At 45.5% G+C, this 24,244-nt stretch overlaps 1 protein-coding gene across 1 annotated transcript in view; it reads right to left on the bottom strand.

Annotated features, from left to right (window-relative positions):
- maml3 (mastermind-like transcriptional coactivator 3) overlaps positions 1-24,244 on the bottom strand; it is a 267,723-nt gene that overhangs the window by 142,487 nt on the left and 100,992 nt on the right. The window lies entirely within an intron of this gene.

The raw sequence follows: 24,244 nt of genomic DNA, 5'->3' as shown, positions 1-24,244 counted from the left end.
AAAAACTGTAAATCAACACCTGCATTTGTCAACTGACTTTCGATTGAATTGGCGATTGCCTCCCCGGTTAACTTCTCGATATCAACAAAGGACAAAAACTCCTCTCTGATGCTATATTGGCTGTCATGCTGGTTCACGTATCTGACACAGACAGAAAGCTGCTCCCGCCCTGAAACATCTTTCATGTCCTCTGCCAACACAGCGAAACACTGCGCGGCGTTTACTTTCTGCACCAGTTTGTTTGTTATCACATCTCCAATTATGCTGATTATTTCATTTTGTACATCAGGACTGCAGTAGCTAGCGTTTGCTGCACATTTACTCAAGTGTTGTAACAGTACTGTGTCGCCAGATGTAGCCCTAAACCCGAGCAAAGCCCTGAAATTTCCGTCATTGTGAGTTGGCTCATTCAATGTCACTGGTCCTGAATCAATATCACCTCTCAGGGCGAGTTCTTGGCGACCGCAAAAAATCAACGTTGCAATGATGCTTTTGAGTTTTTCTGTTTTCTTGGACTCGCTTTTTTCTCTCAGAATCGAGCCTCAGTGAAATTGAATCCATTTTATTGTTGAGAACCATTTGGAAATTGTCCGCTTTCAAACATGCATCCTTGTGATATGCCTTTTGTGCATGGTCTTTGAACGTCTCTAAAGCATGTTTCCAGTCTGAGAAGTGGACATTAATTAGCTTGCCAGCTTTTCTGTGCCCTCCCTTGCCCTTTTCTGTGCCCTCCCTTGCCCACATGCTCGACTGCAAACGCAACACAGTGCTTACAAAAACCGTCGGACCTTGTTGAGTATACTAGCCAGCTACACTGGTCAACCCCATGACGTTGGAAACGTAGTTTACCTCCTAGTTTTGTAGGGAATGTTTGTCCGATATTGGCCGTCCAGTCCAGTGAGTATATTTCTCTTCTCTGTTCGTCTGATATTTTCCCACCAATATAATCCACAAAGTCGTGTGAAAACGTTTCCGAGGTAGAGGACGGTGGGCGGGTCTGCTAACTCTGGCTCCGTTTCCGAGGAGGAGGGCAGTGGGTCTGCTAACACTTGCTCCGGAAAATCGGTAACGTTCGTGACCAGATCATCTGTAATTTTCTTTTTTTTCTTTTTTGAGTCGGGACACGTTGAAACAAAAAAATCACTGATTTTACGAATATTAACTTTACTGCTTTTGCCTGATTTACAGGTAGCTTTCGGCGGCTCCATTGCTTTTGAAAAGCAAACTATAGATCGACCATTTAGCTAGCATAACCAGTGGCAGGTTGCTTAGCTGACTCGTCAGACCCCTGAGCCAATCAAAAGCGTGTGATTTTATTTGTTTTACGAAACAGACCAATAAGATACATCATGTTTGGAAACAAATTAACTGACAGGTTTAACGCCTGTCAGTCACGATAGATGCAGTGTATGAGTAGGCTAGAGGGGCGGTGACAAATAATCAAAACGATAACTAAATAATTATTGGTGCCATTTCAGACGGGCCGTGGGGTTTCGGGGGGGGGGTTCAGACACGAAAACCACCTACCTGGCTACGTGCCTGACACACACACACGCGCACACATAACTTCCATCTGCAATTAATTTGAAAAGTAACTTGTCACATGACTAGTTGTAGAGAAAAGTAACAATACTATAATACTAAATGCACATTATTCAGTGCTGCGATTTGGTACGTAGGCACTAGGGGTCAAAAAATGCTTCTGCGTAGGTAGACACAAATGTCTGTGTTGCATAACCAAGGGAACCCATGGTGCACAGAAAGGTCCACAGTAGGGTGTCCGGGCGGCATGGTGGTCTATTCCGTCCATTGCCAACCAACATGGGTATCGCCGGTTCAAATCTCTGTGTTACCTCCGGCTTGGTCGGGTGTCTCTACAGACACAATTGGGTGGGAAGCCGGATGTGGGTATGTATCCTGGTCGCTGCACTAGTGCCTCCTCTGGTCAGTCGGAGCACCTGTTCGGGGAGGAGGGAGAACTGGGGGGAATAGAGTGATCCTCCCGATGCATTACATCCCCCTGGCGAAACTCCTCACTGTCAGGTGAAAAGAAGCAGCTGGTGACTTCACATGTATCAGAGGCAGAAGTGGACAACCCGGCTTCAGAACGTAAAAGTCCTGCCACGTATTTGTTCCACCCATACATACACTACACCAGCTGAATTTGATTAGCACAACTCTTCAGCCAGGTAGAGTGAAATCACCTTGTTTAGTGAATGGCTAGAACAAATACATGGTAGGACTTTTACATTCTGAAGCCAGGGTGTCCACCTCTGACTGGAGGAGGCATGTGGTAGTCTGCAACCCTCACTGGATCGGCAGAGGGGGTGGAGCAGCAACCGGGACGGCGCGGAAGAGTGGGGTAATTGGCCAAGTATAATCGGGGAGAAAAAGTAGGAAAAATCCAAAAAATAAAGAAAAAAGAAAATAAGAAAGGCCCACAGTGACAAAGATGTGCACACTTGATCGGTTTTATTTTTTTTAATTGGATTTTTTTCTCCCCAATTGTATCTGGCCAATTACCCCACTCTTCCGAGCTGTCCGGGTCACTGTTCCAGCCCCTCTGCCGATCCGGGGAGGGCTGCAGACTACCACATGCCTCCTTTGATACATGTGGAGTCGCCGGCCGAGGCATTTCACCAGGGGGATGTAATGCGTGGGAGGATAACGCTATCCCCCCCCCCCCGAACAGGTGCCCTGACCGACCAGAAGAGGCGCTGGTGCAGTGGCCAGGACACATACCCACATCCGGCTTTCCACCCACAGACACGGCCAATTGTGCCTGTAGGGACGCCCGACTAAGCCGGAGGAACACAGGGATTTGATCCGGCGATGTCCGTGTTGGTAGGCAACGGAATAGACCGCCACGCTACCTGGATGCCCTTGATTAAATTCTTAACCGCACACCAAGTATGTCTGCAGGCACATGTGTCATCCCAACACTGCTGGGTCCAGCAGGGAAAGCTATCTGGTGGTATTAAAGCACAACACAACAAAATAAGTGGCTATATACCCAGGGCTTTTGAGCTCCATTTAGTTCGACCCTTAATTTTCCCTTTCCTTTTCAGTTTTTTTCGGCTGCTCCTGTATAATTCGGTCTTGTAACCGTAGCACTGCCCTCTGGAGCACGTGTGAGAACTGCGTGTTAGCATGTAGGAGAAACCTCTGCACGCCAGCGTTCACGTGATGCACTCGCTTGCAAAGACTTGAAAACGTGCAGCTGTTTAAGCATTAATCAGGCTTTTTTGACATGCTAACATTTAACACTGCTCCTTATAAATTCATGTTGTGTATAGGACACTGGAAAAGCCTAATGCGGTGGCTAACCATCTGCAAGATCTGAGACGGTTCAACATCTCTCCCTCTTTCAATTTGCTCTCTTCACTCTTCCTCTAATTTTCCCTTCACATAACTAGGTCACACAGTTGTACATTACTGTTGCTCTGTGGATGTTTGGTTCTTTAATTGTGTGTGTGTGTGTGTGTGTGTGTGAATGAATGTGTGTGTGTGTGAGAGAGAGAAAGAGAGAGAGAGAGAGAGAGAGAGAGAGAGAGGGAGAGAGAGAGTTTACTCAGTCTAAACACACATTTAAAATAAACTTGGAAAAGAACAAAGTCCAACCCAGTATTTGCGTATTCAGGAAATAAAACCAAGAAAACACACACACACACACACACACACACACACACACACACACACACACACACACACACACACACACACACACACACACGCATTAGCATGTGCCAAAGCACACAGTTTGCTTTTAAAAAAAAAGCTGTTTCCTGTGCTGTGACGTGGATGTAGTATACCTGTGTGTGTCCTTGTTCCTGTGTTGAATGTGTGTGTATGTAAGTGCATCCATTTATGTGTTTGTGACTGCATCTGAATGTGTATATCTCAATGTGTAGACCATGATGGTAGAGGAAGTAAACCTATAAAAACACAAATTTTGAAGTGAATTTTCCCCCCCTAAGATTGTAGACCTGATTGCCCTGTTAATAGATTCAACATAAAATAAAACTGCATCATGTGGCTAATTAGAGAGGGGGGGGGTCTGTGGTAGCACTTTCTTTCGGGGTGGAATGCACATCACCCCCCCCCCCACCTTTTGGTTTGTTGCTGAAATCATATAGGGGCATCAAAGACACCAGTAAACCAGAGGCGAACCAACAGGGCACACTCTAGGCCTTCAGAAAGGGCCTAAGATATTCTAAAACACAATATTTAAAAAGTAATCCGTTCTAATTTTATTTCATCGATTCATAATTTGACAATCAACATCTAAACAAAATGTTTCTGAGGAAATAAACCCTTCAAATCTGCCTTTTCAGTTTGTGTTGGAATGCGAAGGGTTAAATGAAGGAAGCCCCATTGTCTCCCTATCAGAATTTTGCTGCCTCTGCAGTTGCTAGGAAGAAAATGATATGCTTTCAGCTCTGTGATTGGTGGTCCAGCTATGATTTTACAGAGGTCCCAACAATAATTCAATGAGAGTAATTTCAAATGACAGTAAAATTGACCAATCATATCTTCCCTGTAAATGGGTGGGATTTGTTATTGCTAGCTTTATGACAAGTTTGGGGGAGAAAAAAAACAACCGCTGATTAACTAGCTAGCTAGTTAGCCTGTTGGTTCACCATGGAAGTCGCGAGGGGAGAAGGTTACTGCTAGTGAGGAAGACATCGTTGTGAATTTATTATCCATGCCGTTTTCAAGATGAACTTTTAATGAAAAGTCGGAGCAAAGGAAGACCGACACCAGAGCTTAATTTGGTGCGGAAACCAAGGCTTTTGAGAGACATTTCAACTCCAGCAATTACACACGATAGCCCTGTGATAGCCAGGTGGCCTGTCCAGGGTGTCCCCCCGCCTGCCACTCAATGACTGCTGGAATAGGCTCCAGCATCCCCGCGACCCTGAGAGCAGGATAAGCATTTCAGATAATGGATGGATGGATGGATGGACGGACGGACGGACGGACCCCTGGATGACAGGCTCAACCAAGGAGCAAACGCTTTAAGGGCAAGTCATTTAAAATCTAATGGGCCGCTGTGCCAACCGATTTTATTCTGGCCGCCACTGCCACCGTTTTGGATACACATGTTAAGGTTTATTTGGGAGAACAGTCACTATGCAGAATTACTGGTCAATCTGTAAATTCAACAACTCAGCAGTCATTATCCACATTTACCGTAGTTTATATATTTAATAGGCTGCTGTGCCAATCTAATTATATTATTCATTAACAATATTGCTTGTTTGTGGTGGTGGGTTCCAAAATGCCATGATCGCTGTTCCCCGTCCATGGTCTTGAAGTGTATGTCGCTAATGGTTGCTTGGCTGTATGCTATCGTGAAATTTTGTTGGTTTTGTGTGGTAGGAAGGGGTGGTTGTCATGCGTTTTGCATCCCGTCCCTTTATCACCATATTCCACTGAAGTGCACACACAGCTTGTGTAATAATGTGATAATTATTTGTAAGGAAAATTTGCATTTTGCTTTAGAATTTTTGGGAGGCACGGTGGCACAGTGGTTAGCGCTGTTGCCTCACAGCAAGAAGGTCCTTGGTTTGGGTCATCCCAGGTTGTCCTCTGTGTGGAGTTTGCATGTTCTCCCCGTGTCTGCGGTGGGTTTCCTCCGAGTGCACGGTTTTCCCCACCATCAAAAAGACATGCATGTTAGTGTTAATACTCCTGTCTGTGCCCTTGACTGAGGCAATGGGAAAAGAACTGGGGTTGGTCCCTAGGCGCTGCACATCGGCTGCCCACTGCTCCTCGCTACACAGCTAGGATGGCTTAAATGCAGAGCGCAATTTCCCTACAGGGATCAACAATACTAATAAAGTATATTTTGCAGTACTATAGAGAGGACACAGTAAGCTAGGCTGGTAGTTTGCATTTTTTTCCTGACTAGAGAAGTGGGTTCAGAGGGTCAAGGTTTAAGAATCACATTTCCCTACTGCAATAAACCATATACGAGCTTTTATTATTGCTGATGATAAGGACACTTTTTTCAATACTGATTCAAAGATACACCATATTGCTTAGCCGACACATGTGGGGTGCAGCACAAGACAAAAAAAATACAAGGTGAGGGGGCGTCCGGGTAGTGTAGCGGTCTATTCCGTTGCCTTCCAACATGGGAACTTGTGGTTGGGGACTTGTGGTTCGAATCCCTGTGTTACCTACGGCTTGGTCGGGCGTTCCTACAGACACAATTGGCCATGTCTGCGGGTGGGAAGCCAAATGTAGGTATGTGTCCTGGTCGCTGCACTAGCGCCTCCTCTGGTTGGTCGGTGCTCCTGTTTGGGGGGGGGCTGGGGGGAATAGCGTGATCCTCCCACGCGCTACATCCCCCTGGTGAAACTCCTGACTGTCAGGTGAAAAGAAGCGGCTGGCGACTCCACATTTATCAGAGGAGGCATGTGGTGGTCTGCAGCCCTTCCCGGATCGACAGAGGGGGTGGAGCAGAAACTCGGGCGGCTCGGAAGAGTGGGGTAATTGGCCAGGTGCAATTGGGAGGGAAAAAAAAGCAAACAAAAAAAACAAGGTGAGTAGAAAGGTGACACACCGCATTAGTCACCAAAACGCTCTGAGTAGACTTGTGAGAAGCTGGAATGAGATGTTTGACTACAACACTACCACCTCCAGCACCCCTTACTTACACACACACACACACACATGTACGCACACACACCACCCGCCATCACTTTCCCTTTTTTTCACCTTTTCTAAAAACAAGTGTGCCACTCTAAATCTGTAAGCCCATCTGTGTATGGAGACACTGTTCACCACTCAGCACTACATGTCTTTGTCCATCTCTGTCTCTCTTCCTTTGTCTATATAACTCGAAACTGTTATCTGTCCCTCTAAATCTATCACTTTATATCCATCACTCTACACCAATCCATCATTCTCACTATTCATTACTCTATCACTATCTATCTGCCTATCCGTCTCCCTGTCCAACTTTCTATCTGTCCATCTGTCTATCCACGTATCTATCCATCCTCTCCCTGTACCACTGCATCTCGCTCACTTTAACTATCCAGCACTTTCACAGTATCTGCATATCGCTCCATCTCTCCATCTAAACCTCTTAACAGGACTCCATCCTGTGAGGGGTGTGGATCCCTTCTGGTCTGTTTTGCACAACTGCATGTGTATGTGTGTGTGTATATTTGCAGGAGGAGAGTGTGGCCACTGTCCTCTGGCTAATGTAAACATACCGGAGCACCAAGCCTGAAAGATCCCCTTTGCTTTCAGTTCATATACCTCAGCACCTCTCCGCCACTGGCTCTTCCCTGCATCCATCCGTTTCAACCATCTCTACCCACTATCGTATTCATCTTTCTCTCCCTCCATTCCTCATCCACTCGACATCTATTTGTCTCCCTCCATCTTCTCCTTCTCCCACTTTTTACATCATTCCCTTTCTCATCTCTCTTCCTCTCTCTCCCCCTCTCTCTATCTCATCTCTCTTCCTCTCTCTCTCTCTCCCCCCTCTCTCTATCTCTCCTTCTATCTCACTCCCATGTGTGCCAAGCAGGCAGAACTATCATTACCTCAGCAGGCCAGTATTGATCCAATGTCTCAGTGTGTGTGTGTGTGTGTGTGTGTGTGTGTGTGTGTGTGTGTATGTGTGTGTGTGTGTGTGTGTGTGTGTGTGTGTGTGTGTGTGTGTGTGAGTTTGTTATTTTAAGAGACTCAGACCTGTAATCAGTGTCTTAATGATAGTTATCGCCGAGACGACAGACTGTGTATGGTTATTCCCAGCTATGGATATAAACTGGCAGCCAAAGCACACATACATGCGCACGTACACACACACACGCGCACACACGCACGCATACACACACGCACACTTGCCCGTGCACACACACACATATGGATGCACGCGTGCAAACAGACAGACACACACACACACACACACACACACACAAAAACAGCCCCCCCCCCCCATCATACGTCATACCAAAACACAAGTGGTAACAGAATAGAGACATAGACATACAAACACACAAACGTAATCTGACACACAAACAGACACACAGCTTTACCACTAAGGACAATTATTCATATGGGGCTTAGTGAGTCATCTCTGTACTTGAGTTTGATCTCTGCTGTCTGTCCATTGCATTAAAGGGTGACAGCTGGTAGTTCACACACATCCTCATTTGTCCCACCCTGACCGCTACAGGTGTGTGTGTGTGTGTGTGTGTGTGTGTGTGTGTGTGTGTGTGTGTGTGTGTGTGTGTGTGGTATGCATGCCATTAAGAAAATATTATTTGAACTCATACTTGGTATGAATTGGTGCACCACCAACAATCTTGTCCTCAATGTGCAGAAGACGAAGGAGCTGATTGTGGACTTCCGGAGGTCTAGAAGCTGCAGCCACTCCCCCATACACATCAATGGGGTGGAAGTGGAGCGTGTCTCCAGCTTTAAATTCCTTGGAGTCCACATCAGTGAAGACCTCTCCTGGACATCAAACACCCAGGCCCTTGTGAAAAAGGCCCAACAATGCCTGCATTTCCTGAGGAGGCTGAGGAGTGCCCGTCTATCCCCCAAAATTCTCACCAACCTCTACCACTGCACCATAGAGAGCATCCTGACTGTTACAGCCATTTTTTATATTTGCTTCTAAGTAGAAAAAACAGACAGGTAAAGTCAAGCACACAAAGGCACTGGTTACATGACGTTTAGAGATACATCTTAAAAGGAGAAATACAAGAAATAGCTGTAACACTGACCAGCTGCATCTCAGTGTGGTACGGCAACTGCACATCAGTAGACCAGAAAGCTCTGCAGCGGGTCGTCAAGGCACCCCAGCATATCACCGGTACTCAGCTCCCAGCCATAAAAGACATTTATCACAAACGCTGCCTTCGAAGGGGTCTCAGCATCAGCAGAGATCCCACCCACCCCAACCATGGACTGTTCACCCCCCTGCACTGTGGGAGGCGCTACAGGAGCCTCAGAGCCTGCACTACCAGGCTCAAAAACAGCTTCTTTCCCCATGCCGTTACCCATCCGAACCTGGCTACCCACTGAAAGTCTGTAAATATATTTATACTTTTTTTCTTTACTTTAGCTTTTAGTCTTCATCTGTATATATGTTATACTATGTTTTTCTATGTCTATCTTGCACTGTTTGGCGAAGCCGCAGCCCTCATTTTGTTTTTAACATGTGCCTGCACATTATTTTTAATGACAATAAATTGAATTGAATTGAATTGAACTGAATTGGTAGCCTCAACCACGGGCTCAAGATTTGAAGACTTTGAACAACAGGACCAATATGACTAACATTAGATTAACAGGTGGTTTCAATTCCATTTGCAAATTTGGTGGCCTTCGCCATGCCTGTGTGTGTGTGTGTGTGTGTGTGTGTGTGTGTGTGTGTGTGTGTGTGTGTGTGTGTGTGTGTGTGTGTGTGTGTGTGTGTGTGAGTAATCTCCTCCCCCACCCCAAGAGACTAGATATAAACTTAGCTGTGTGGCTCTTCATAGTGACTTGGACAAATGACTTATGGATCACCCTCAAAACAAAGCTGTTTCATATCAAGCAGTGGGTAACTGGACTATTATGCATTCATACATATGTACACACGTGCCTGTCCACACACACACATACATTTTCCAACACACACAAAAAAGGTACACGTACACACACACACACACACACACACACACACACACACACACACACACACACACACACACACATACACCATCCATCTTGATAAATTACAGAATACAGGTGTAGCACATCCACATTTTGCTTGCACAGGAGAATCCATATGCACACACACACACACACATACAAGCATATGTACGTATATGTGTGGTTTTGCCAATATGGATATGTCCTATTTCGCAGTGTTGAGGAAGATGCATTTCAGAGGTAAATGACATCATTACCATATAAATGACTTCCAGCAAAACACATCTGCTAATGCTGCTGTAACCACCACACACACACACACACACACACACACACACACACACACACACACTGTGTTATGCACACACTTACAGTGCAGTAGCTTACATACAATTTGCACAGCACACAACCAAATCCCAATCCACCAGAAATGATAAAGTTAGAAACAGCCACATAAAGCTTTGGGTTTCATGCTATCAGGGTGGGAATGCTAACGTTTATCTTATTATGAAAAAAATATGTACCTAACACACATCTTTATTTATTTATTTATTTATTTGGAGGAACTAGAATGCAAACTAGAGTGCTAACTAGCGCCAATGCCAAAAAATAGGTAGTACGTAACACATGTCTTTATTTTTTTTGTGCTAACTAGAATGCTAACTAGTGCTAACTAGTGCTAATGCCTAAAAAGCCACAGCAAGTGCTCACTACACAACAAGGCAGCAGCAGTCAACTTGCAGTCGAATAGTGTCCCCGAAGCCCACTTTACATTTGTAACCATCTGTAAATTTGTGTATTTGTATGTTAATTTCTGTTTAATTCACGTATTCTTATGCATGTACTTATCTTTAGAGGGAAGTTCACACTCTTTACACATACGTTCGTTTCCATTGTGTTACTATACGTTTCTTGGCAAGTCCACCAATTGTGTCAATGCCGCATCCACAAGGGCGGTAAAGAACACCGTTAGTTTTCAATGCCACAACTTCTCACCACAATTTTCTTTTTTGGGGGGGATTTTTTTGTTCCCCTTTTCTCCCCAATTTTATCCGATTAATTACCCCACTCTCCCGCGCCGTCCTGTTCACTGCTCCACCCCCTCTGCTGATCCGGGGAGGGCTGCAGACTAACACATGTCTCCTCCGATACAAGTGGAGTCGCCAGCCGCTTCTTTTCACCTGACAGTGAGGAGTTTCACCAGGGGGACGTAGCGTGTGGGAGGATCATGCTATTTCCCCCAAGTCCCTCCCCCTCCAAACAGGCGCCCTGACCGACCAGAGGAGGCACTAGAGCAGTGACCAGGACACATGTCCACATCCGGCTTCCCACCCACAGACATGGCTACTTATGTCTGTAGGGACACCTGACCAAGCCGGAGGTAACACGTGGATTCGAACCATTGATCCCTGTGTTGGGAGGCAACGAAATAGACCGCTACGCTACTCGGACGCCCGTCACACCACACATTTTAGATAGAAGAAATTATATCACTAACACGACACAGGAAAAGCAAAGAAATGGTGTAACACAGAAAACAACAACAAAAAGGAGGGTTGTGATACATGTGTGTCTATTAAAGGGCTGGATAAATTATTATACTACAACACTGTAACAAGATCTTCGCTGAATGCTACAAGACAGCATATGACACACAGTAGTGGGCTTAAACGGTAGACTAGCGATTGAAAGCCTCTATGGTACTGTGGATGTGTAAGCAACATGTGACTGCAGGAGAGCCTCTTTTATTGTCCCTGTGACTGGAATGGCTTTTATCTCCTCTCCAAGACCACAAAGGGATGGATGGAGAGAGAGAGAGAGAGAGAGAGAGAGAGAGAGAGAGAGAGAGAGAGAGAGAGAGAGAGAGAGAGAGAGAGAGAGAGAGAGAGAGAGAGAGAGAGAGAGAAAGAGTGTGTAGGGCGGGTGAGGAGAAAAGGGACAGAAAATACAAGACTTCCGGTGGCTTGTTCTCAACATCTCAACGGCAATAAACACTGTTTACACCTGGCATTAACATGTGCCTTGTGTGATCCGATCACAAGTGGACAGCTCTAAGTACAGGTGTAAATGTACCCAATGCATCCTGAGATCCGATCGCTCCGGCCACATTTATTTATTGGGTTTTCCCCCTTTTTCTCCCCAGTTGTATCCGGCCAATTATCTCACTCTTCCGAGCCACCCAGATCTATACTCCACCCCCTCTGCCGATCTGGGGAGGGGTACAGACTAGGGATCGACCGATTATCGGTCTGGCCGATTATCGGCTTAGATATTTGTCATTTTTCATATTATCGTTATCGGCATATTTCTTATCAGCCAGCCGATTAAAAAAAGTCAGCTGCGCAACATGCGAGCTTCCGACGCAGCCTTCGCTCTCCTGAAGCACACAGCACGACACTCACTCCAACAACACAAACACAGAAGAGAAGCTTCGTGGAGTCAGACCACTTTTCCAAGGTAAGAGGAGCATGCCAGATGCCATAAAACCCACTCGGTTGGTAAGAAAAGCATGCCATAATGTTAGTAACAAAACTCAATCCGTAACATTAATTTCTCTGTCTCTCCACCTTTCACATGCACACACCAAAGAGCATAACGTCGGTTCGACATGAACTCGACAACAGGTTGTCAATTCAAACAGAGAACACATTTTCCACTGCAGTGCTTAACCTTCAAATGCAACTAAGCTAAAAGAAAAAAAGCCAGTGTGTGACATTTTAGTTACATACAGAGTGTTACTGTCAGTGTTGTGCATGAACGCGTAATAAGAGCGGCGGTCATTAAACGTGGTATCATGTACAACATATTTTCTTGTCATATATATGGGTGGTAACGTGTACTATAAGAGTGGCGGTCATTAAACGTCGTGGTCTCATGTACAACATATTGTAACGTGCACGGATAAATAGACTCGTTAGCCCTTGGCTAATAGGTCGGACCCTTTAGTTGACTGGTTAACGTTGTCGCCCGTGGTGCGGAGACCCGGGTTCGCGTCCCGGCTGCGGCGGTTTCCGGACGCCCCTTAAATTCACTACATTGGTGTCAGAAGTGGGATGGTGAGGCCATCGGAAGCACGTGCGCCCAGATGCGTGAGGGAACTGATATGCTAAAGCGCGGGGACATGCTTCCCGAAGGAGTGGGGTAGTATAACGTGCATGGATAAATAGACTCGCTAACGGGTCAGACCCTTTAGTTGACTGGTTAACGTTGTTGCCCATGGTACGGGAGAACTGGGTTTGCGTACCGGCTGCCCCCCGAATTTGCTGCAATATTTTGGTGTCATATATGTGACAGTGGGCGGCATGGTGGCGCAGTGGTTAGCGTGGTCGCCTCACAGCAAGAAGATCCTGGGTTCGAGCCCCGGGGTAGTCCAACCTTGAGGGTCGTCCCGGGTCATCTTCTGTGTGGAGTTTGCATGTTCTCCCCGTGTCTGCGTGGGTTTCTTCTGGGTGCTCCGGTTTCCTCCCACAGTCCCAAAGACATGTAGGTCAGGTGAATCGGCCATACTAAATTGCCCGTAGGTATGAATGTGTGTGTACACAGTAAAATTCTGAGTGTTAATTTAACTCTAAGAGTGTACAAATGGACCCGAAATGATCCATTTGTACACTCTCAGAGTTAAACTAACACTCAGTTTTTTACTGTGTATGGCGGCTCTGTGTGATGGCCTGGTAGGCTGACCAGGATGTCTTGCCGCTTGCCACCCAATGACTGCTGGGATAGGCTGCAGCATCCCCGCGATCCTGAGAGTGGTTCGGATAATGGATGGATATGTGACAGTACGTTAGAGTTCATCTGAGATCGAGTTGTTTAGGTTGAATGGTTCGTCGCTTGATTGGTAATGCCTAGGATTGCCACAGAGGGGAGCATGCGCTGACTTTTCCGAATTCAATACATTGAACCGAAAGAAAGCAACGTGTCAGTCTTTGTCTTCATTTTCCTTTTATAAGGTAATCGTCCTAGCTATGCCACCGTTTTGTGAATATATCAAGTAAGCAATGGTTATACTTTATAAGTTCGGTGATGTGCATGAAATATATGTCTTCTAGTTTAGAAATTACCATCATAAACACATGAATTGTTAGCCGAATTCCATGTGTCTTTATGCTAGCTACTGGAGAGCTCATGCTCGCCATGCAGTGTGGGGTAGCATAGAGCGGTAGCGTGCTGCTGGTTTAATTGTTTTCTTTTATGAATGTGGCGTCTGATAGTGTAAAGTTGATTTTTATTGTCTTCGATTTAGTTGTATGTAATTTCATTGTTTAAATTTATTCTAAAGAATTCCACCCAGACTGTTACATTAGATTGTTGTCAGATAGTGCCTTGAAAATCATGCACTTAATTTTTATCTTTTTCAAATATTTTCTATTAAACATATGTTCATCTAAAGGCAGCCTTGTGTTAGGGTGTTTGTTGCTGTAAATTTTGGCACAAAATGTTTTACATTTTCCGCAACGGGATATCGGCCCCAAATATTGGTTATCAGCCGCCATAACGTACTGATAACCGATATCGGTGTCAATATCGACTCTGAAAAAATCATATCGGCCAACCCCTACTACAGACTACCACATGCCTCCTCCGGTACATGTGGAGCTGCCAGCCGCTTATTTTCACCTGATAGTGCGGCGTTTCGCCAGGGGTATGTAGCACGTGGGAGGATCACGCTATTTTCCCCTTCCCCCCCAATCATGTGCCCCGACCGACCAGAGGAGGTGCTAGTGCAGGGACCAGGACACATACCCCCATCTGGCTTCCCACCTGCAGACACGGCCAGTTGTGTTTGTAGGTGCACCCGACCAAGCCGGAGGTAACACAGGGATTCGAACCGGCGATCCCTGTGTTGGTAGGCAAAGGAATAGGTTGCCACGCCACCTGGATACCCCTCTACACTCCGGCCACATTTGGAGGTGGCCTGGGACAGATTTTTCCACATCGCATTTGAAGTGTAAACTAAACACACGTGTCTCAGGCCACATTGAAGGGATATGTCAGTTGACTAGGCAGTCACCAAAGCCTCCTCTGGGTTTAGTTTAGTTCAGTTTTTCCCCCCTCGTCTGTAATTTCTGACACACATCAGACACCCACCCGCTTGTACATTCTAGTTCAACTTCAGTTTCAAGTTCATTTATCCATTGCATTTATCCAGCGCTTAGCTCGACCCCCTCAAACCCGCTGGAATAACGAAATAATCTGAGCCTGAACTGACATGATCGGGTCAAGCCTGACAGGGTGTCTCAAGTGTTCAGACATCTACACTTTCCTACAAAACGAGTTTTAAGAATGATTTTCAACTTTTGCTTTGTATTTTGAGCGCAAAATGAAAGACGGCAAACCATCAGAGCCTGATGCTCCTAATTCACTCAGTTAATTTTCCTCATCAGATTATTTGTCTTTTTGATGCGACATGCATTTGCTGCATCCATGCCATTGTAATAATGTGAAACTATTTACCCACAATACACTATTTCTTAAATGCAATATATCAGGTCAGGGGTGTGAAGGCCTTCAGACAGATCTACATCATCATCATCATCATCATCATCAAAATAATAACATTTATTTACACAACACTTTAAATTCCTGTTGTGCTTCACAACAAAGGGGAGTGGAAATAAAAGAGGTTCAGTTGGGATATGAGATGATTTATTTTAGTTCTTTAAGAGCACTTCAAATTTTGTATGACAACATAATTTGGTAAAATAATTGACTGTAATAATTTACAGATGTGAAATACGTCATACTAATTGATAGTGCATTAAAATGAGGCTCAAGTGAGTCTCATTTTGTTAAATGCCTGTTGTGTCGACTCCTCTGTCCTCGCGTTTCTGTCCGTGTTTCTGTATGTATTTATGTGGTTGTGACACGTGCCACGGGGAGGGTTCGAGATGAACGTGGACAGTTTTAGGCGATTAACACGGGCTTCATTTAATAATGTCTGTCATTCGTTCAGTCGCACGGGCCAGTGCGCTGCTCCCCCCGCGAGCCACAGCCCCTCCCTCCGCTTGCTGCCGAGGCTAAACCACGCCCCCTACCACAGTGATGTACGTGGTTATTTGCATATAGAGCGGGGAAGTGAGATCCAGTCACAAGTGTTACCTTGAGACGCATGTGGAGACGCATTGTAATGCCAGGTGTGAACTGACTTACCTACAGCTGTCCAGTTGTGATCGGATCACCCAACACACGTTTTTTTTTGTTTTTTGGATTTTCCCGCCTTTTTCTTCCCAATTATACTTGGCCAATTACCCTACTCTTCCAAGCCCTCCCAGTCATTGCTCCACTCCCTCTGCTGATCCGGGGAGGGCTGCAGACTACCTCAAGTCTCCTCCAATACATGTGGAGTCGCCAGCCGCTTCTTTTCACCTGACAGTGACAGAGTTTTGCAAGGGGGACGTAGCGCGTGGGAGGATCATGCCATTGCCCAGTCCCCCCCCCCCCATAAACAGGCGTCCCAACCGATCAGAGGAGGCGCTAGTGCAGCGACCAGGACACAACCCACATCTGGCTTCCCACCCGATGACACGACCAATTGTGTCTGCAGGGATGCCCGACCAAGCCACAGGTAACATGGGGATTCAAACCGGCGAACCCCGTGTTGGTAGGCAAAAGAATAGACCACCACACCACCCGGACGCCCTACCAAGACACATGTTAATGCCAGGTCTAAACAGCCTCCAAGTTGTCTTTCTTAAAAGCACACTTCCTATGCATGTCTTGCTCTCTCTTTTTAATCCTATTCTCTGCACCAGACCTCTCCTGCTGCTTTTACACCTTCTCTATGCTCACCCCCAAAATCTGTCATTGCCCGCACCACCGCCACACCACCGTCACCACCACCACCACCACTACTACAAATGCCTCTGGGCCATAACCATCCACACATGTCACACACATGCCATGATATGATAAGATAAGATATACTTCATTAATCCCCGTGGGGAAATCCTTCCTCCGTGGGGAAATCCTTCCTCTGCATTTAACCCATCCTAGCTGCAGTGCAGCGCCCGGGGACCAACTCCAGTTCTTCTCTCCATTGCAGTGGTCAAGGGCACAGGCAGCAGTATTACCCCTAACATGCATCTCTGTTTGATGCCATGGAACACAATGACCGCTCGCACATGCACACATAACCACGCCAACAAGCAACAGCAGAAGGCTTTGTTACAGAGTACCAGTCCTGGAGCCTAGAGGAACCGTTCATGCAGAAGAACAGGCATGTGCTTCAGCCCCCCCCCCCCAAAAGCCCCCACACCACACCTAGACTAGCACTTCTTAACAACACCATCACTTATTCATGTGAATGAACATTAGAAGGAGCTCTCCTTTTCTGCCTTCCTCGATCTCATTCTGCAGGGTCTTTCTATACGTCCGTGCATGACTCTGGGCATGCGTGCCTGTGTGCGTATGTGTGTGAGAGAGAGAGAGCGAGAGAGAGAGAGCGAGCGCCTGTGTCTGCGTTTATGAGGAAGGGGCTCAAGGGTATTAGCAGGGCATGATAAGGGCCGGGACATGCAAGCTATTAGCCATGTTTGAGCATGTGTGCCTGTGCAAGCTGTGTGTGTGTGTGTGTGTGTGTGTGTGTGTGTGTGTGTGTGTGTGTGTGTGTGTGTGTGTGTGTGTGAAGGTTTTATTTAAAAAGACAATGTGGAAAATAGTGAAGACCATTTACTTTTCCATTTACTCATCACTGGCTCACTGGTGTGTGTGTGTGTGTGTGTGTGTTTGGGGGGGGGGCTGCGACACACACAGCTGTGACCTGCTTCTGTTTGTGAGAAAATGTGTAGCATCTCAAATAGTCAAATAGTCTCTGTGTGCCCTTATGGATGTGCATGTTTGTGCCGGATGCAACCGACCGAGAGAGAGAGTGAGAGCAAAGGCGAGACGGGGGGGACGGGGGAGGGGTGGGGGGCAGGGTATTTGTTAATTATTGTAGCTGCTATTAGGGAGGACATGACGAGTAACTTCCCCTGCAGACGTGTCACGAACATCTCTTATTGTTCCCCCTCTGACAGATACCTCTCTCTTTTCCTCCTCACCCCCTCCCTTCATCCTTCTCGGCGGATAAACCTCTCCTCTTGTGTACCTCCCTCCCACACTCCCCTCTCTGTCTTTCTCTCACTCTCTTTCTCCCTCTTTCCGTCCTATCACCCCTCCTCTTTATTATTCATTCTGGCTGTGAAATGCACCTTAGGCACCACACTTCCCCTTCAATCTCCATCTCTCTCTCTCTCATTCACTCTTGCTTATCCCTCCGATCCCCGTCTCCGGTCAAATCCCCCCCCCACCCCACCCCCCACCACCTCCCCCCTCTCACCCTTTGTTATCTTTCCTCGTGTTTCATTTTCGCCTTTGTCTTTCATCCTACGATCTCTTCATCCTACCCCGATCTCTTCATCCAAGATAGACACCCGCCATCCCCTCCGTCTCAACTCTAGCTCCTCTTCATCTCCCTCTTCATCTTTCAATTCACTCACGCATACATATCCTACCCCTCGTTTTGCCTTTTTCCTCTAATAGTTTCTCAGCTCTTTTGATCTGCCGCACTCTTTTTCTTGTGTATATGTGTGCGTGAGTGCATTTCTCTGTCTGTCTTTGGTAGTTCATCTTGGAAACTAAAAGCCTGCCTCTTCGAAGCTGCGTTGGCTTTTTATATGGTCCCGGTTGCTATGGCAACACCCCTCCCACAGCCTTGATTAGGCAGCCAATGAGAGGATTGCGTTTCACTTCCTTGTTCCAAACAGCATGCACTTTAAAGAGGCACTAGACATTTACAGGAGACCTGGGAGAAAGCAGGATTAGAACATTATATATGGAAAATCTGTGACTCACAACCCCCCCCCCCCCACACACACACACATGCAAAAACAAGCACATGCACGCGCACACAGACACATGCACGCACGCGCGAACCGAGAGAGATGTTTGCATCATGGATACTTGTTAGTGTTAAACTAATGACCTTCTATTCAGCCTGCAGTGTGTTAGTGGCTAGCGTGCTAATAGCCTTTCTCTATTAAGCAGCAAACAACATTTTGGTCATGGCATGGGCTCTTTGACCTTGGACTCTGTGAGGTGAGTGTTCTGTACAGTACACCGATGAAACACAAATTATGTTTGCAAACACACATGCAGTCAGTCACACAAACAATCAAAAGACCTTTCTAGAATGTATACATAACCAAATGCAACCTGACTCCTAATGATCCCGCGTACGCACACATGCATCCATGCCAATAAACACACAGGAGTTGACACACACACATGCAACCACACATACAGCCCCTCTATTGTCACCAGACAAAGACGCAAGTGAACCCGTTTGAAAGTGCCCCAAAGGGAGACCTGATTTTGCACTCTCTGTCTCTCTCTCTCTCTGTCTGTCTGTCTGTCTCTCTCTCTCTCTCTGTCTGTCTGTCTGTCTGTCTGTCTGTCTGTCTGTCTGTCTGTCTGTCTGTCTGTCTGTCTCTCTCTCTCTCTCTCTCTCTCTCTCTCTCTCTCTCTCTCTCTCTCTCTCTCTCTCTCTCTCTCTCTCTCTCTCTCTCTCTCTCTCTCTCTCTCTCTCTCTCTCTCTCTCTCTCTCTCTCTCTCACACACACACACACACACACACACACACACGCACACTGAGACACGCACATTAACCCACCCCCATGCTCGGTGGCCTATTCTGAAGAGTAACAAACAGGCTAGCAGACAGAAGTGGGGGAGGGGTAAAAAGGGTCTCACTATGGTAACAAGGGTATTATAAGCCAATTAGGAGTGCCGCCTGAGTAAATGACAGACAGGGTGGAGAGTGCTACATGGCCTCACTGTCTGATATTGAGAAGGTGTGTGTATGTATGCTCTGTTTGTGTGAATGTGTGGGTGTGTGTATATAAAACAAGCCCCCTGCTTCTCTTACAGCTAAGGCTTCTTGCTTATTTCTAAACTGCTCCGATATGACACGTGAGTGTGTGCGCGTGGGCGCACGCGCGCGCGCGCACGCACACACACACACACACACACACACACACACACACACACACACACACACACACACACACACACACACACACACACACACACACACACACTTTCCTTGAGGTCCAGTTCCTACTCACAAAGGCATTCAAAAGATCTCTTTGTCTCTCTATCATGGCCGAGAATGATGAGAGAGAGAGAGAGAGAGAGAGAGAGAGAGAGAGAGAGAGAGAGAGAGAGAGAGAGAGAGAGAGAGAGAGAGAGAGAGAGCGAGAGAGAGACCAGCACGTGTTTCAAGATGCAGAGGACCTGAGGGAAAGCAGGGGGAGACGGAGACCTGAAGGGTGGGGGGACTGAAAACATGGAGCAAGACACTGAGGAAAAAAAAAGGGGGGGAGGTAGCGGAGGGCAAAGGAGAGAAAGAGAGGAAGACAAGAAGAAACCAGGCAAAGAGGGAAGCAGAGAAATGAGAAAACTGAGAAATGACAGTTAGCAAATGAGAGCAGAAGAGTGTGTGAGCAAGTGAGAGTGCGAGAGAGAGAGAGAGAGAGAGAGAGAGAGAGAGAGAGAGAGAGAGAGAGAGAGAGAGAGAGAGAGAGAGAGAGAGAGAGAGAGGCAAACAGCCAGGCTCCAGTGCTGCTCTGAACTCGTTTGATCCAGTTTGTCTCGCCAGGCGTTCCTCGAGATGCATTCCTGTGGCTGGCTGGGCGCACACAGTGAGAGAGTGAGAAAGAAAGAGAGAGAGAGAGAGGGGGGGGGGGGCAGAGATTCAGGGAGAGAGCGAGAAGAGAGTGAGATTCAGGGAGAGAGGGCGAGTGGGAGGTAGAGATATTAACTAAGAGAGCGGGAGACATCCAGACAAAAAAGGCAGAAATACTTCAGGATAAAGGATTCTGAAAGAGACTGAGGGTGTGAGCGAAACAGAGATAGAGAGGGAGGGGTGGTGGAAAATGCTTGATTCTTGAGAAGAGAGAGGGCTATCGGAAGAAACGGGCAGAGTGAGAGATAAAGTAAGGATAAGGAGAGAGACAAAGGGTGGGGGGGGGCTGGTGGGGAGAGAGATAATAATAATAACTTTATTAATATAGCGCCTTTCAAAAACAAAGTTACAGATAGACTAGGCAGAGGAGGAAGAACACTAAGGGAAAGAAATAACGTGTTTCAGATTTTTAAAAAAAGAAAAGAAAAGCAAATACAGTGAAACTACGTCGGGGCCAAACATTACCTGCAACCGAAGTTCAACCTACCCCCACCCAAACTCCCCCATTTATCCTCTCACAGTAGGAAATCTGATTCCTGCAGTCATGGAGCCAAGATTCAAAAACAAGACTCTGGTCACAAACAGAGCAGAGAGAAATGAAGAGAGGAGAGCCTCAGACTTTCTGCACATTCTGTTCACTAAAAAAGCCACAATTTAACTCTTCTTTCCTACTCTGTGAAATTTGGATCAAACTAAAGCGAAAGAGTCGTAAAAAAAAAGAGTCCAATTTTTTACAACCCATTTACACTTAGATGTTGAAATAAGATTTTCCTCATGAAAGGAGGACAAGTTGGGTCAGTTTAGGTGACACCATCTTGATCCTAGCAGACTGATGCATCTGAGCTCAAGATATTTTCACTTGTCAAAATTCTGTCAAAAAATGTACAAATGTATTCAAGCAAAATTATCTCAATACATCAGCAGACTTCACCTGTTTAAAGGGAAAACGATTTCAGAGCTTGATGTCAGACTTAAAGACGATGCAAGAGGATGTCTTAGCACTAAGCAAGGGGTTTTTCAAAACAGCAAGCCTCAACCTGCATCACGCACAGGTCTACAGCTAACCTACAGACTGGAAAGAGTCAAAACGAATGTCCCACTTCAAATCATTGGATTAAAGTCCTGCAGACAGTTGCCTGTAAAATGTACATGGATATGGAACATGAGATAGAAACAAACAAACAAACAAACAGACTGAGAGACAGACAGATAGACAGGGAAGGGAAAGGGGAATGTGGATCACAGCTGGACTCGTCTCACTCTCCTCACCATGGTCAGACACAATCATGAAGATAAACGAAGGTACGCACACTGTAGATCCCTAATATGCAATTTATTAAGACATCCACAAAGTGATGTTTCGAGCTACACACTCTTCTTCATAATTGACAAAATAAATACAGTCGCGATCTTAAATAGATAATAAGCGCCGGTCACATGACCTCTGGTCACATGACAATCACATGACATAACTTTAACACCAAATATCAATCCACAGTATATACAGTCACGTGTGCTGAATACACATGATAATAACAATAACTTTATTTATATAGCACTTTTCAAAAAAGAGTTACAAAGTGTTTTACAACACAAAAAAATGGTAGACAAACAATGATAAAAAAAACAACTTAACAAAAGTTAAATAACATCAGGAAGAAAATACAAAAAGCAAGAGGAGCTGCATATGAGAAAACATAAGTACAATAAAACAATGAAAAATAATTAAAGTAATCAATAATAAATAAATAGATAGTAATAAAATATAAACGCGATAAACAAATGATACATTTGGACAATAAATCCTGAATAAGCACACTTATAAAAGTATGTTTTCAAGAGGGATTTAAAAGAGAATAGGGAGCTTGCCAGTCTGATCTCCTCGGGGTGACTGTTCCAGAGAGTAGGGGTCCTAACAGAAAAAGCTCGGTCACCCTTGGTTCTCAGCCTAGATTGTGGAATGGCTGGCAGAGCCCGGGTTGAGGACCTCAGGTTGCGACTGGGCACAAATGGTGTCAGAAGATCTGAAATGTACTTGGCTGTGAGTCCAGAGCGAGATTTAAAAGTTAACAATAATATCTTAAAATCATTTCTAAAGTTTACCGGATTCAATAAAGAGAAGCTAAAATAGGAGTAATGTGCTCTTTTTTTTTTTGGTTTTGGTGAGGAGTCTGGCTGCTGCATTTTGGACAAGCTGTAATTTATGTCGACTGCTGATTCAGATGTGTAGAGGGGGTTACAAAAGTGCAAACGAGAGGAAATAAAAGCATGTATGACAAGCTCTAAATTTCTACTGGGTAAAATTGAACTGATCCTGGAGAGTCTCCTGAGTTGGAAAAAAAACCCCAAAAAACAGCCTGACAGCTAAGTTAACATGCTTATTTAAGCTGAGGTGCTTATCAAAGATGACACCAAGATTTTTGCTTTTTTGGCTATATTTTGAGACAGACAGCCCAGTTGCTTTGAAGTATTAGCATAAACTGTGTCAAGGCCAATGATAACTACCTCAATCATATCAGTATTTAGCTGCAGGGAGTTCTGGGCCATCCAATCCAGCGTTTGAGGTCATGCATACAATCATAGGTTGTATTAATTTGATTAAAATCATTAGGGTTATAAGAAATGTACAGTTGAGTGTCATCTGCATAGGAATGGAAGCTCACAGTATGGCTGCGAATGACATGCCCCAGGGGTAACATTTAGAGACACAACAAGAGTGATCCAAGGACAGACCCCTGGAGAACCCCAGGTGTCATCTTTACAGAGGATGATTGTGACTTGCCAATGGCTACCCTAAAAGATTTATCTTGCAAGTACGAATAAAACCACTTTAAAACTGAACGAGAGATGCCAACCCAATGTTTGAGATGTTTCAATAAAACAGAATGATCAACAGCGTCAAATGCTGCACTTATATCTAACAGAACTAAAACTGAAGATTTTCCAGCACCAGCATCAACCAGCAGATCATTCATCACTTTAAGAAGTGTAGTCTTTGTGCTGTGGTTTGCCCTAAAGCCCGACTAAAATGTCTAAAGAGTTCATTTCTATTTAAAAAGGACATCAATTGTTCAGCAACAACTTTTTCAAGAACCTTGGAAAGAAGGGGCAGTTAGAAAATTAGACTGAAATTATCCAGCGAGTTAGGGTCTAAACTTTTTTTTTTTCAGAAGGGGTTGTACAATTGCATTCTTTAAATAAGCAGGGACAGAACCAGTCAATAGTGACATGTTGATTATGGAGAGACTATAGGGGCTGACATATCCTTATACTTCTTCAGACAACTCACAGGCAGGATGTCAAGAGCACAAGAGGAGGGCTTCATTTTATTGATCACCTCAGTGAGAGTGTCATTAGATGTTGTTTCAAAGGTGTCAAAGAAGGCAGCAGTTTCAAAAGAAACTGTTGTGTCCCGTGCAAGACGGGGAATGTGCATTCCGATGCTAGAGACTTTGATGACAAAGAAGGTTAACAATTCTTCACGTTTCTCAGGGGAGGAGTCCATACTGACACTCGGAGGAGCCTCTGTGGCATGGTTAATTACACTGAACAAAACACTGGAGTTGTGTCGGTTCTTTTTAATAAGGTCTGAAAAACACTCTGCTCTGGCATTTTTAACCTCCGTCTTAAAATTTCTCATAGAATCTTTTAAAATGTAAAGGTGCACTGTCAGTTTAGAGGCTTTCCACTGCCACTCTGCCCTACAACAGTCCCTCTTTAGGGCACGTATGCTGTCCCGTTATCCATGGCAGAAAAACAGAGGGTTTTCTTTGCTTATATGGTGCAATTTGGTCCAGGATCTGGGCACAGGTGTTAAAATTATTTAGGACTGTATCAACATCTTAACTACAGCCA

This window comes from Lampris incognitus, chromosome 5, assembly GCF_029633865.1.
Source record: "Lampris incognitus isolate fLamInc1 chromosome 5, fLamInc1.hap2, whole genome shotgun sequence".
Lineage (NCBI taxonomy): Eukaryota > Metazoa > Chordata > Actinopteri > Lampriformes > Lampridae > Lampris > Lampris incognitus.
This window is presented reverse-complemented; position numbering and strand designations above follow the sequence as displayed.